General features: G+C 44.3%; 1 long non-coding RNA gene across 1 annotated transcript; it reads left to right on the forward strand.

Annotated features, from left to right (window-relative positions):
• Positions 1 to 522: 522 nt before the first annotated feature.
• Positions 523 to 5,700, forward strand: LOC114016222 (uncharacterized). The gene is made up of 3 exons (XR_003560568.2): positions 523 to 666; positions 4,707 to 4,842; positions 5,551 to 5,700. It is a non-coding gene; the product is annotated as an uncharacterized LOC114016222 (long non-coding RNA).
• Positions 5,701 to 13,421: the final 7,721 nt, after the last annotated feature.

The following is a 13,421-nucleotide window of genomic DNA, read 5'->3' on the forward strand; positions in this document are numbered from 1 at the left end:
GTTGGTCCAGTTACCCGACAAATATCTGCCAAAACCTGCCAGACAAAGGCATCATCTGTTTGCTCTATGCTCTATTTAGGCCGGTTTTTTATTTCACTGTAAGGCTTTGTTGCAACTTCATGTTCACTTAGCAAATGAAATGAATGAAGGCTTTGTTGCTTCTTTTTTCTATACTAAAAAAAATTGGTTCTCCTAACTGTTTTGTCCAGTAAAGACAATCAAATGGAGAATTGGTGGGAGATTCCATAGCTAGGAAAGATCAACGTTTCACAACAAAATATATTTAGGACTAGAAACTGGTCTCTAGATTGGATAGAAAAGTTTGTGACTTGTATTGTTTTTTGCAACGAGTAATGCAGCTACTGTATCTTTGCATACTGACTGGCAGGAAACAATAATATAGTTTAATTTTCAAAACTGTTTCATTGTCCTAAAAAATGTGGGTAGGTAAAAAAAAAATTTGTATTTGTTTAGGGACTTTTGCTTTGTGTTTGAACCTTGTGTCTCTTTCTTCAGGTGCGCAACTCGGGCAGGTTTTGCAGCAGAGATTATCCTTTAGGCACAGCAGTGTGACAGTCTGCCTCAGGACACTTCTGGTCAAATTTGGGGATTTGGTCTCGAACTGCAAGGAAAGATTTAACCTGGAAGCTATAGCACTCTAATGAAGTAAGGCTGATCAGAAACACAAAAGAGCTCTGGCTGTGTATTTGTCGTTTGCTCTGTGCCAATGAGCCCACAAGGCTTAAAATTTTGTCTTGAAATTTGAGTTTTCTCTAGGAAATACTTGTGTTATAATTTTAGTCCTGGGAAGTTTGGGGAACAAGTAGGATAGTGAGACTTCACGTGTTGTCTTGGGTTTGGTGTTGCTTGTTTGCTTAGTAGTACTTGTAATACTTTATGATATTTTCATTTGTATCTAAGGGCAAAAAAGGCATCTAGATAAAATGAGCCCTGTCTTAAAGAATTCCTGGTTGCTTCCACACGGAAGTTTGTGGAAAACTTGATACTTTAGTTGGATGCCTGCACTGCCTATGCAGGCACAATGCATAGGCAATGCAAACCACAGGGAGGGCAGCGGTGCGGTGTAGAGGAATGAAGCTGGGTTAATTAGCACTGATAATATACAGCTGCGGGCTGGCTTCAGGGGCGGAGGGTTGGCAGATGTAGGTAAGGTGCAGCTGTGGCTGGTTGAGTGGTTGAGAGCCAATGAAGAGAGAGCAGCCGAGGAAGAAGAGAGAGAGTGGGTCCTGGATGAGGCGAGATGAGGAGAAGGCAGCAGAGGGACTGGCATGGAGAGTGTGCTGGTACGAGATGGTAAAAGACCTGGTTGCAGCTTGATAGTTTGGAGAGCGCTGCGACAGTGTGGGGCCGTGGCACCAAAGCAGAGATGAAACCTCTGTACCCGAAGCCAGCAGCTGATCGCTAGCAGCGTGCAGGAGGCAGGTCCCTGGTGCTTGCATGACCGCTGGCACCTTAGCTAGCCTGTATAATGCGCTGGGCATTCAACAGCTCCCAGCTCTCTGGGGATACAGCCTTGATCTCTGCCTCCTGTGTCCCCGGTGGGGACAGTCTGACCTTCCCACGGGGGCTTGAACTGCTCTGGCAGCCACAGTCAGCCCCCCGCAGCCATGTCCAGGGCAGGCTGGCAGCAGGGGACACAGCCGTGCCCTGCCTGGGATGGGTCATTGGTGCCCTGCAGCCAATGCTTGCTCTTGCAGGTGCTCCACAACCTTTGATGGAGCGCAGAGGCAGCAACAGCTCATCTCTTGGCTGGTGGAACCAGAGCAGGGCCGTTTGGATCACACCTAGCACTAACGACCTTGATAGATGTGTGTACCCACCATAATGCTGTTCTCCTGTGGCACCAAATTTTATATTTGCCAATTTTGTATTTACCCAGTGACAATATGAAAGGCAATATGCACCTTGTCCCATTTGAGCAACTCGCCTGGAAAGCTTGCAACTGGAGCTGGTGACAACATTTACTGTAAGAGTTCTCCACTAAAAGGTCACTTCAAAAAAGTTTCTAAAGTTTTCCTTAAAAAAATGTTTTGATGTTTCATTTTGGAAAAGCTTGAGCAAGTTTTTCTTGAAAGCTCCCCTGTTTCCCCACCATTTCACCATGTATTTCTTCCCTGAACAATTGCAGATAAATGCCACTTACTTTTCAGAATCTCATTTTGACTTTTTGTCCCCTTGGGGTCAATGCTTTTGGAAATCTTGAACTTCTTCAGAGGGCAAAGTGTGTTGTAACTACAACTGGTCAGACTAATGTGCCTTTACCGTGTTTAGCACAATAGAAACCCTCATTTCAGTGGCCTCCTCTGGCTGCTACTGCAACAATTGCATAATCCATTTTTAGCAACTGGACTCGGGAAGAATGAAAGTCAAACGCTCTTCTGAGTTTATTATCAAACCAAGTGTTTTTTACTTGGAGTGGGGCTACAGGGGAAAGCGAGAACACTAAATGGAACAAGGACTGAAGAGACAGGAGGCTATGAAATAATACTTAAATAGAAGGGAAGCGGAAAAAATTGTGGCAAGGAGTGGTAATTAAGGCAACAAAAGATATACGGCTGAACGATGAATAGCACTGAAGTCACCTGGGTGAAAGGGAATGCTTCTGTAAGGAAGAGGACCCAAAAGTAAAGGGAAAGAAGGATTTGTATCACTGTTGAAATGAGATGTGAAGAGATACAGGGAGAGGGAGGTGTGGTGAGCTGCTTTGGAAAGGAGGGTGGATGGAGGAAGAAAAGGGAACTCTGTTGCTGCTTTAAGCAGGTTTGGGCTTTAAGCAGGTTTGGGTAAGCTCTCCAGGGGCTAGAACCTTCCGTCCCTTACCCGCAGCAGGCAGCTGGCGTGTACCACAGCTGGTCAGCACCGCCTGCCGTGCGGGGTGGCTCACTGAAGGCTTCGGTGCACTCGTGTCTGCTGCCTCCTCATTGCTGAAAATGCTGCCGGCTTCTGCACGGTAATATTTCTCCACCAGCCTGAGAGCATCCTAGTGGAAAATGTTTTTATTGGGGCATTCAGTAATGTGCCTAGCAGTCAGCTTCCAGGGAACGGCTCCGGGACTCTCAGGGGGTGAGAATGGTGTCTCGGAAATCAGAGAGGGATCTGTGAGGCTGGGTTCTGTGCAACGTGTTGGACACAGCTAGGCAATTTAGAGGACTTACATAATGGTTAAGAAGATAAATGCCAAAGGTATGCGAAAAGGTCATTGACCTTTCATGATACGCAACCCTTGTTAGCAGCGCTGCTGCGTAATGAATAATCCAGGTTCTTCATCTCGGCTGCCTGATGGGCTGATAAACCCGTTTAAGCCTTGGCAGTTCAAGCTGATACAATTCACCGTACCCTCTTCAAATCTTACTCCAGTCCTCTGCTCCTATCCCCTGTTTCAGCTCGGTTAGAAACAGGTGATGCTAAGCCTATATTTAAGTTTCCTGCACAAATTAAAGGCTAGCTAACCATACTGTGCAGATGTTGAGCAGTCCTTCTAGTAGCGAAAGCAGTGTGTGGCTGGAGATGTGATGTCCTGGAAAAATAATTTCCTCCTGAAGGTCTCAGCAGCATGGTTTCTATGGGGACGAGCCCCACATTAAATACCTCCCAGCTAGTGTCCTGCACCTCAGTCTTTCTGCTTTTAATTCCTAAGGTAATTCAGGTCAGGGAAGAGAGGGAGAAATCAGCTCCCTTTTGAAGGTCAGGACGAAAACACCTATAAGAGCTCCACGTAAAGCAAGCTCAAACTCCATTAGCCAGAAGCTGCACGAAAGATTTAGGGAGTTGCTTGGTGGGTGCATGAACTACCTGCTGGAGGAGATACCGGTGACATCCATCCATACTAAAAAGGGTTACCAGGGCAATTCCGGGCTAAAAAGGGACCCAGTTCAAAAATCCATCACTACTGGGGTTTGTGAGAACAACATGCTTCCTCCCTTACCCTCACTTTGGTTTTGAACGAGATTTTGTAACGAAGCAGCAAGCTGGCTGGTGGCCAGCAGAGCAGGCTCCAGGCGTGGTGGCAGGATGCCCTTTGCCCGGATGGCTTGAGCAGAGCAGAGCAGGGCAAATTAACGTCCCCTCCAGTGAGCTGTTTTGAACCCAGAAAAGGTGGGATGTGACCCTTTGAAATGCCATATATCAGGGCAGATATTATAATTTCAGTTGCACTCGGCCATTACAAGCTCTCATCATTTGGTCGGTGCTGGCAACCCAGGGACTAACTATTCTTAAAATAATTCTGTATATTCTTGTCGCTATAGCCCCAGCTCTGCTCTTCGTGGCTCTAACACTTGCTTCGTTACTGTGCTACTGTAAGAGGGAGCACAAAGAGCAAACCTGCTTTTACCATCAAGTGACCTTGAAATGGAGTTGCATGTAGGAAATGCTTGGGTTTACTTCTGGAGCTGGTCTGAAGCCTAAACGGACATGGAAAAGGAGGGGGGAGGGATGCATACAAATCACACAGATATTAAAAATCTGGTGTGAAAACGAAAGTACAAAGTAACTTCTGGGTATTGCGCAAATCTGTTACCCAAACAGTGAAAAAGTTTGGAAATTCTCTGGCTGAAGGAAATGGCTGGTTTCCCTAATCTGCTCCCTTTCTGCCTTGCAAGGAATATCTGCCTTGTCATTGGAAAATGTAAGTAGGTATCATAGCCTGTTTCTTCCTGTGTCTTCTTGCATTCCTTCTCATGCAGGGCTGTCCAAAGAACTGAGAACCTGGATGACTTAGCAGTATGTGTGTATCCATTCCTGTTCTGAATATCTGGCTTTTGTAAGCTACTTCAACACAGAGCCGGCTGACAAGCAGAAATGAGCTTACCAGCCAGCCAGGTATGTATGTGGTTTGGGGCTCCTGTTTTTCTCACTTCAGGCAAAACCACTGCAAATTGGAACATGCCACTGTGCTGAAAATCACTGTGAGAGAGGCTTGATTTTGATGATCATCCGGCTTCAAAATGGTTTATGAAAAAATCCTATTTTAATACTCCTGCCTACATTTTAAGCTTGGGTGCAGAACGACCTTATTTCAAAGTTTTAATTGCCTTGGACTAGAAGTTAGTAATGTTTTGGGAAGCTTCCTTGGACTGAAAACCAACACAAACATTTTCCTCTTAAATTTCTGTGCCACCTGGAGTTTTCTGAAAGTCTTCCTATCCTAAGTCATAGAATCACAGAGCGGTTTGGGTCGGAAGGGACCTTTAAAGGTCACCTAGTCCAACCTCCCTGCAACCAGGAGGGACATCTTCAACTAGATCGGGTAGGTCAGAGCCCCATCCAGCCTGACCCTGAATGTTTCCAGGGATGGGGCATCTGCCACCTCTGGGCGACCTGTGCCAGTGTTTCACGACAGTGAGTGTGGTAAAATGCAGTTCCATGCAGAGCTGTCATTTCAGTAGGTCGCTGATGCTAGCAACACAAGGTTGACTTCGAATCCTTACATATACGGGGGAGGTGTAACCCCCATTTCATTGTAGGGATAGAAATTAAACAGAACCATAAGAACTGTCTGTCTCTTGCTCTGTTATGTTTCCGTCTTAGGTGCCGGGCAGTGCGTCTGGGCTGTCGTGACTTCTGGTCAAGTGGCTGAGAAACAGGCATTGCTCGGTGACATCCCAAAGCAAACCTGCAGAGAAGGCGACAGCGTGGAGTGCAGCCCATGGCATGGGATATGCAGGGTGACTCCATCGAGTCCAGGTAAGCATGCGAATTCCTGACGACTTTTACAAATGCCAGCTCGTGTGAAATGGACAGGAATTACAGGTACTAAGTTATTTCTGGTGCTAGTGAAGAACACCACGTTATTTTAACAGGAGGGGAAAAGACAAGTGGGGATTCGCAGTGGTCAGTGACTGTTGCATGGTAATGGATCATCCAGCAAGTAGCTACGAGGTTGGCCCATAATCACTGGGTATTTCTCTTGGTCTTTATCTATCTCTAAGAGCAGTAATACCTTCATAGGGGTACTACATATTGTTTGAAGTCAAATGGAAAAGAGCATAGCATCTAATCAAAAGTGTTGGTGCAGGGAGGCATACTGAAAGCAAACATCCAGCAGGTACTGGACCTGCGTAGTAGGTATAAAAAATAGGCTGCTGTGAGAAGTGCCCGCTGGAGCAGCTGAGGGTTGGCGCAGCATACAGACAATATTTGCACCCTTACTGCTTGAGGAGTGCAGCTTGGGGTTTCATTATTTTGATTGAAAAAAAAAGACCTGTTGATGGCTTGTTAAGATAATTAGCATCAGAGGACTTAAAGGAAAGGTGACTTTTGTTTGTTGAGGCCAAAAAACCAAAAAACACCCTGAAATCTACAAAATACTTCTAGGGAAGTCAATGTCTGCAATAAAACAGTCAATCTCTTTACATCCATAACACTTTGGGATCACCAAAATCCCGGGAAAAACCTGTCGTCTGTGAGCCTGGCTTGCAAGTTGCTATAGAAAATTAAATTCTAGGGCTCTCAAGAAAAAAACAAGTGAGGCTTATGCTACTTGGGTGCAGTTTTTCAATATGAAATGCACCACAACTGTAACCTTCCTGGCAAGGCACAGGAAGAACAGGAGAACATCATTATTTTTTTAGTTCAGGGTCATTCATCTTTTGCTCTTGGTACTCAGTCTTCTAATATTAATGTCCACATATACCAAAGAGTCTTTTGATGGCTGTGAATGTGATCTAGCAGAGGAAGATTTTCTTTGAAGCTAGAAAGAACACAAAGGAAACATATTTAATGCATTATTTTGTACTTGCAGTGGTAAAGGCACATCTTAGAAGACTGGGAGTTAGATTTTTTTTTAAGTTATTACATCTAAGGTTTATGCAAGGATGTTAAAATTCCTGGGATGCCAGAAAGAGGGATGCTGTTTCAAACATGAGATGCTGTACATAACTGACCATCAGTGTTACATTGCTTGCCAAACATTACTGCAAAACCAGGCAAACAGAATAAAGAACAAAAAATTTATATGTTCTAAATATTGCACAGTTTACCAATGTGGCTATTTTGCAATTAAAGTGTTCCAGGCTAATACACATTTGCATATATCTGTATACATATATATGCATATATACACACCTATGCATTTCTTTACATTCCAGTTCTCAGTGTCAGGCTCCCAGAGTAACTCAGCTGTTTACTTTTACAACTAATGTAATATTTATGTCAGGTCTTGTCACTGTTACAATTTACTATTTTTTCTGCCTGGTGGTCTCCTTTCTCTGAGGGCAGAAAGCATCCTGGAGGAGGGACTGGGCTTATCTGTGGTCGTGGCGTGTCAGACTTGCAGTGGATACAGGTAAAAACGAACTGATAGTAGATAACTCATTTGTGTGTTCTGTCCCCCTGATACAAAAATTATTTTAAAAAGAAAAAGGGAAAAAAAGACGTGTCAATATCTACAGTGAAAAACAAAGAGGAATTTGAAAAACAGAGGATGTTAGTTACTCTTTAGTTAACAAAAACTGGCCTTGGGAGCAGGAACAGACCCATAAATATGTCAGGCTGGGGCACAACAAGGTAAGCTCCAGGAGAACCAAATAGTTAATGAGACTATACAGAAAATTACTGGAACTATGTGTGAACTATCCTAAAGACCCCCTGGAGCAAAGAGGACCCCTACTAGCAAAGCCCCCTCCCCACAGAACGTGCACAAAAAAAAGAACGCTGGACCTTGCAGTGGAGACCAGGCTTGTAAGAACCAGCAGGAATTAAGTGTGACTAAAGGTAATTGTAGACAATTGTTCAACGTGTATAACAAGCGTTACCGTGGGTGGAGAGGTGTGCTGGTGGGTGGATTTACCACCCAGCACCATCCCGGCGCAGACGTGCAATAAATGAAATCTGGGCTCTGCGCGGGGATCGGCGCTGGCACGCCGGGTGCAGAACCCAGGTGTGGGATAACACCCCAACTAAATAAAGGTTTGGGGCTCATGGAGATTATGGAAAATCTCTATTAAGCTATTTTCAAGTGACCTTCTTTTGGGAATGTATTAAGCTGAAGTATGTTTTAGTTGCCTTTGGCTTCTTCAGCAGTACGGCCACCTAGCCTATAAATGGTACCTGTTTCCCCTCATGTTTCAACATTTCCTAAAGTTTCAATATCCTAATGTCCAAGCCTGTTCATCTAAGTTGATGTTCCCTCTCAGCACTTAGAATGCAGATGCTGTGAAACAGTGTTGCACTAGAAAGTGCTAATTAGCTCAACATGGAACCCTAAAATAGAGTGTAAGTAGGTTATCTCTATCAAACTTCTAGATTTTTTCCTAATAACTTTCTGATTAATTTAGAAATACATATTCTAGTCTCTCATGGCTATTGATTGAGACCTACAATAGTTAAACAAGATGGAAAGACTGAGTGCTTTGCAGATCTCTGCATGGCCACCTGAAGTTATTTAAATCCTGTAGCTGCTTTTCTGAAATAATATATTCTGATCACGAAACAACTCTAAACATTTTGAAAGCTTATCTTTTCCCCTTTTGAATATACAAGGAGATCGAAACGTAGCATTTAATGGGTAAAAGCTTAAATTCTGGAATGTTCCAGCCTCCCATTAATAAACCAGAGGTGGCAACAGAGTCGGAGGGGAGCGCACTGAGGTCGGCGGTGATGAGACCCTCCCGGCTTTAGTGGTGGGAGGGAAAGGGTGCCTGGGAACCATCCTCAATAGCCTCCCATCAAACAGGAATTTGTTCCCTGATATGCACCATCAACAGTCAAAACAAAAACATTCCCATTTGGATATTTTAGAATTTGAGGTGGACTGGGAACTCTTCAACCGTTTTTGTAAAGCTGTCTGGAAATACTGTTTCACATTTTGGTGGAGCATTAGAATAACAGGGTTAGCAAGAGAAAGCTGAGGCACAGAGAAGCTTGAGGCAGTGTATCATTCAACAGCTTAGGTTTGGGTGGTTTATGATAAACCACCGGAAATTTCTTCCAGTTTCCCTGTTTTCCAGATGAGAAGAGTTTTGACACAACTTTAATTCTGTAGCACACTTTCTTTGCATTTAGGTAGCAAGGACAGCAGGAGAGAAGGCAGCGTGATGTCCAGTGTGAACAGCACTGGGCTGGCTCCTTGTTCAGGTTATCAGGATTTTGGCAAAGGAATAGGACAGAAAATGTGACAAATTCCAAAGGGAATGAAGGGACTTGTAGTAAAAACTGGAGCAATACAGAGTTTGAGTTAATTCATCAAATCTGACATTGCTTGCAACTGGCCACCTCAATGAAGTCAATCAAATTTTCCTTAATTTACACCTGGGAGATGCATGCAAGAAACACTTAAAAACCTGCTTTACCCCTCAAAAAAGCAGCTGCTGCTTAGTAATGTTTTCTTTAGCTCAGCAAACTTGTTCAGGTCAACCTAGAGGGTTCAGAAATACTTTGTTGAAGACTCCCTGCTTTACCGCAACCTTTATTTTTCAGATTGTTTTGGGCCGAGGTAGGGAACATGCAGTTTGTATTGACTCTGAACAGCCGTTGCAGTGCTGTGCCTCAGAGTTTGTGGAATCTTACATTGGTTATGGCATGAGAAAGGAATTGCTCAGGAAATTAAGCCTCATATGTCCATACGCAAAAAGCCATTGCTCAAATTCAGTTGGGTGGGATTGCAAGTAGAAAATGGCCTTCATTACCATAATGCTATTTTCAGGATACTGTTAGGGATAAGGAGTTTCTCCAGAGAACGTGCAGAGCACGTTCATCAATGGAAAGGAACAGCACTTCTCACTTCAAGAAGAACTCACAATTTACATAAGTAGCCATGAGTCCTGATGCAGGTTTTATAAATTACTTTGTCAATCCAAGAGATGCTTGCTATTCAAATTATGAAGCCCCTGTGAGTACAGGCCCATTACTTTGAATCAAGAGGCCATAAAAACATCAGTAGCTCTGACATAAAACTGATGTATTATGTGATAATGTCTCACGTAAAACCTGGAGCTTCATTTATCAGCAATATCCGTGGCTGGGTTTTGTACAGGTTACGAATGAAACCCGGAATGCTTCGGTCACATCACAGATGTTAATAAAACAGCGTAATAGAGAGACTGAGATGGATTTGGGATGTGATGGCTTTTTCAAGCCAAATGCTCCCAAAGATTAGTGGAGGAGGATGGACAGGGATCTCTGCATTGGAGTGATGCTGAGCATCTTCCTACTGATAGCCAGCTGAGCTATCTTCTGTGGAAGCTACTGAAGTAAATAGGTAAAAGCCAGTTTTCTTACCAAACTGTCAACTTGCATAATTCAGCTCATTCTAGCAGCTTTCACGTTTCCTTGGTTGCTGTTCTTGGCCATTAAATTTCCTTGCATATAGATCAAAATGATAGCTGGGAAAGCAAGAATTTTAAATCCAGCATTTGGATTTGGAATCCAATTTGGAAGGAATCCACATTTGGAAGGAAAGGTAAAACAGGGCAGGGTGGGAAAGAAAGAGTGAAAGAGCCAGGATGCCAAAAAGTCTAAGGAGGATACATTTAAAACTAAAACAGAAACCAGCTCTTCTAACTGAAAGCTGCTCGTTTTCCCATCCAATAATCCGTGTGCATTTTAAGGATTCAGTGACTTGGAGAGTGAAGAATTAAGCCTTCTTGACCACAGCCTGGAGCTGGAGCTGCTCTGGCCAGGCACTTGAGGTTTAGTTTCCCTTGGTGATGGGACCAGGCTGCTCCCTGGCAGCACCGGCTGGGGTAGGTCCCGTCCGGTGTGAGAAGGCAGGTGCCCCCGTAAGGGACTCAGCGGGCAGCGGGGCAGGCTGGTCAGTCCCTGGCCGGTGTGAAATCCAGCTGCTGCCTGGCCGCTGCAAGTGAAGGGACGCTGCTTCCCTTCCGAAAGCAGCCGAGGCAGAGCTGCAGCACCTGCCCTTGCCTTTACAGCTCTTTGAATACTCCACTCTCTGCTCCTTCTTCCCCTCCAAGTGCTCTGCTCAGGGAGGGGGTGGAGGCTTTCAGAGGCACCCACGGCAGTGCCAGGTCCCGTTCTCATTTAGACTGCATTCAGGCATGGGACCATCAACCAGGCTGTAGCAGGGCTGTCAGGTAATGCATCTTAATTTCTTTAGGAGGTTGTGTAAGCCGATCTGCGGGCTTCTGTGCTGCTACGCTTCTGATTAACTAGAAGGTGGGGGGGTTTCTTAATATCTCATTCTTCAGCTTGTTAGAAACTGTTTATTCTTTGAATAAAGCTACATAAACCACAGAAGTCTTGCAGCTGTACCAGGTTCCTTTTGCATTGCTTCTGAGATACAATGGTGAGTTTTACCTGATATTTTTGCTGCTATCTTTCCGAGGAGCAAAGCAGTTTTACTTTTAACAAGAACGTAGAAAAGTGTATGGTTTCATCACTTCTCACGTTGAAATCTGAGATTATAGTTAATCCTCTGCTTTTCAGATTTGTGCTTTTGATTCCCCCAGGACTACAGATCTGCTCCTGAAAGCTTTTCTCTCCCACCTCTCTTGTCGAGATTCCGCATGCTGTTTTTCAAGGTGACACACTGCTCTTCCAGCATCGGAGGAGGTAGGGAAGGAAGGGAGGGGAGGAATCATTCCATTATAAATTGGTGCAAAATGAAATAAGACTTTAAAATTTACAAAGAAAACATTTAATCTCCCGAAGTGTTATAGAAGCAGTGCATCCCCACCTTGTGCAGCCTCCTAATCCTATTAGATAACACCAAGAATAAGCAGCTGGCACAGTAACAAATGCCAAATAAATGTGTTTGAACTGCTTGAAAGTATGAGTAAAAAAAATTTGAGATGTATACAAAGCATTGGGAGCATGACAAGAAGCTGGGAGCATATGGCCTCTGGTCTTCTTCGTAACAGCTGTCACTCCAGTGTGTCCAGTTTAGACTTGGGAATATCCTCCCAATGGCATTAAATCCACTGGAGTTTTTTTGATCTGGGTATCATCTTGCATGAAAGTTTTTATGAACTTCTGCTTTCTTTCAGTATTTTGATGAAGTTTCTTTCTCAGCTAAATGGGGAAGAGTATTTATGTGGGCTCTGCTATTTTAATACATTGACCACATGTGTACTGCATCTGAGTGCCTGTCGCTTTTTCAGTGTGTCCTGGGATTCACTAGGCAAGAACGAGGAAGCGGTGAGGTGCTGCTCTTACCTGGTGCCCCTGTTCCTTGGAACACCCTTCGCAGCAGAACGCTCTGCTGAGCATCCTGGTCATTGCTGGGGGGTTATTGTTTTTCTTTTTTAATCTGATGCTTTTCCATTTGTGGAGTTCACAGTACTTGCATAGCTGTCACTCCTTCCTCTCCTTCCACAGGGGAAGCTGAGGCAGAGAGGAGAGGAATGAATTGCACTCCAGGAGACAATGTTAATGCAGAAATACACTTGACATTTCAGTCCCCCTCTTTTCTCTCTCTAGTGAATTGTTCCCATCCTCCCCTTCTCCAGCAGAATAGACTTAGTCGCCCCCTAACACAAGGGGAAGCATGCTGAGGCCATGCAATGGTCCTTTCAGACGCAAACTATAAAAAGCTTCCTAGGTATCTAACCCCAAACCAGTGAACCTACACTTGTAAATTACACCTGTATTAACACAGATTTTCCAAAATAGTTCATTTGTAATGTAACAGAACTTCTGAAAAGTCAGGTGTGGCTGAAGATCTCCTCCTCCCTTACTCCACCCTAGCAATATGGATAAAAATAGGTGCTTCAAAAATTTCTTGATGGGGTCCCTTTTTTTAAGGTGAGTTAAGACCTTGGACGAGGTGTTCTGTCTTTTTTCCATCCCCTTTCCCCCTTCACATAAGGAGACAATTTAATGCAAACCACACCCTTTTGCCAATAAAATATCGCTCTGTTACTTGGGTCATACATGACTTTAAAGCAAAGCAATTACCCGTGGACAAACTAACACGCAGCGACTAGGGCAGAGGCACAGGGTGCCACATTTGTGATGCAGGCGGCAAACTCATTGTCTGATGTCTTGGAAAAGGCTTGCGATATGTCTCCTACTCCCAAACAGAAAGTAGCGCACCTTTCAGACTGGCTTCCAAAGCAGGGAACTTTCAGTACGCCTTCCTAAACTTAGGTCAAAGTATGCCTGCAGCCACCAGCAGAGCTGGGATTCAGGAGCTAGGGAGGAAGGAGGAGGAAGGGTGAAAAATCATTCCTTGCACTGTGAAAAAAGACCCACGGATTGGAAAGGAGGTGAAACACACCTGCGATAGGAGTGTCACCCAAAAATCAACGTCTCTAAATAGCAAGTGTACCATGCACACCTTTTCTTTAGAAGTCCTTTCTTGTTTCAGAGCACCTTGTTAGAGTTGGATAGTACTCAATGGGAGAGACATTGCCAGAGCTCAGGCCACCTCTGCAAACCTTAAGCCAAAAGCCACATGAGTGCAATCATTGTTGTTGATTGCATGGCATGAGCCGGGCAAGGAA

The sequence above is a fragment of the Falco cherrug genome, chromosome 2 (assembly GCF_023634085.1).
Source record: "Falco cherrug isolate bFalChe1 chromosome 2, bFalChe1.pri, whole genome shotgun sequence".
NCBI classification, from domain to species: domain Eukaryota; kingdom Metazoa; phylum Chordata; class Aves; order Falconiformes; family Falconidae; genus Falco; species Falco cherrug.